This window comes from Mastomys coucha, unplaced genomic scaffold, assembly GCF_008632895.1.
Source record: "Mastomys coucha isolate ucsf_1 unplaced genomic scaffold, UCSF_Mcou_1 pScaffold12, whole genome shotgun sequence".
Lineage (NCBI taxonomy): Eukaryota > Metazoa > Chordata > Mammalia > Rodentia > Muridae > Mastomys > Mastomys coucha.
The window spans coordinates 12,750,918-12,752,890 of record NW_022196894.1 but is presented as its reverse complement, the minus strand read 5'-3'; the positions used below and the strand labels follow the sequence as shown (position 1 = coordinate 12,752,890).

General features: G+C 41.5%; 1 protein-coding gene across 9 annotated transcripts in view; it reads left to right on the top strand.

The window, feature by feature from the left end:
- The window catches only part of Spidr (scaffold protein involved in DNA repair), a 254,641-nt gene that overhangs the window by 222,114 nt on the left and 30,554 nt on the right, over window positions 1-1,973 (top strand). The gene's annotated exons all lie outside the window — the stretch shown is intronic.

Sequence of the window (1,973 nt, the reverse complement as noted above, 5' to 3'; positions counted from 1 at the left end):
AACTGGAAACAACCCAGATGTCACTCAACAGAGGAATGGATACAGAAATTGTGGTACATCTACACAATAAAAAACAATGAATTTATGAAATTCTTAGGGAAATGGATGGATCTAGAGAATATCATACTGAGTAAGGTAACCCAATCACAAAAGAACACACATGGTATGCACTCTCTGATAGATGGTTATTAGCCCAAAAGTTCGGAATACAGGAAGATCAACCCACAAACCACAAGAAACTCAAGAAGAAGGAAGACCAAAATGTGAACATTTAAAAGGGGAACAAAATACCCACAGAAGGAGTTGCAGAGACTAACTATGGAGCAGAGACTGAAGGAAGGACAAGCCAGCCTAATATAGCTATCTCCTGAGAGGCTCTGACAGTACCTAAGTAATACAGAAGTATAGGCCCACAGCCATCCATTGCACTGAGTACAGAGTCCCCAGTGAAGGAGTTAGAGAAAGGACCAAAGGAGCTGAAGGGTTTGCAGCCCCTTAGGACGAACAACAATATGAACTAACTAGTACCCTCAGAGCTCCCAGGGTCTTAACCACCAACCAAGGACTGCACGTGGTGGGACTGATTGTTCTGGCAGCATGTATATAGTAGAGGATTGCAAAGTCGATCATCAATTGGAGGAGAGGTCCTTCGCCCTGTGAAGGTTCTGTGCCCCAGTGTAGGGGAATGCCAGGGCCAATAAGTGGGAGAGGGTGGGGTGGCAGGCATGGGGAGGGGGGAGGCAACAGGGGTTTGTTCTTGTTGTTTTTGTTTGTTTGTTTGTTTTTGGAGGGGACACTGGGAAAGGAGAAATCATATGACATGTAAATAAAGAAAATATCTAATAAAAAAATGTGCCTCTCCTAGAAAAAAAAAGTTTTTTTTAAAGATTTCTCTTTTTTATGTGTTTGTGTGTGTGTGTGTGCCTTTGTGTTTGTGCACACTACATGTATAGTATGTTCTGTTGTTGTGAAGAGACACCATGACCATGACAACTCTTATAGAAGAAAGCATTTATTTGGGGGTTTCATCCATTCTCATCATGGTGAGGAGAAGGGCAGCACACAGACAGACATGGTGCTGGAGAAGTAGCTGACAGCTCTCCACCCAGATCCACAGGCATCAGGAAGACAGAGTCACTGGCACTGGAGTTTTGAAACCCCAAAGCCCACCCCCAGTGCCATACTTCCTCCAACAAGACCACACCAACTTCAACAAAGCCACACTCTATAGTCCCTGTACACACACACACACACACACACACACACATTTCCATGTGTATCCCCAGCTGATCCAAAACTTACATAGATTTGCCTGTCTCTCCCTCTCTAGTGTTAGGATTAAAAGTATATGTCACACTTTTAAAGCCTAATACTTTTCAAAATTCAAAAACCAAAGAATAGTGAGTAAAAGTAGTTGCCACTGTGGCACATGCACCCACATAGACAGGGACAGGGACGATAATAGTGATAATTATGTATAAGGCATGCATGGTTATATATTTTAACTATAAATGTTTTACAATTTTGTATTAAACAATTATATATGTACGTACATACATACATATAAAACAATCCAAACAGAAATAAAAATATTGCCTCTAAACCCTACTCAGATAACCGCTCAAAACAGTTTTAATCTTTTAGTCACTGCTTTCCATTTAGCAAGATAACTATGTCCTTATCCTTAAGGCTCCTGTTTTTACTGTTTGGCTGTTTTTATATTTCTTTTTATTTTATGTACATTGGTATATTGTGTGCATGTATGTCTATGTAAGGGTGTCAGATCCTCTGGAACTGGAACCCATTAATTGTGAGCTGCCATGTGGTTACTGGAAATTGAACCCTGATCCTCTATAAGAGCAGCCAGCCCTCTTAACCACTGAGTCATCTCTCTAGCCCTGTTTTTCTTGTTGGTTTGGTTTGGTGTGGTGTGGTGTGGTATGGTGTGGTGTGGTGTGGTATGGTGTGGTGTG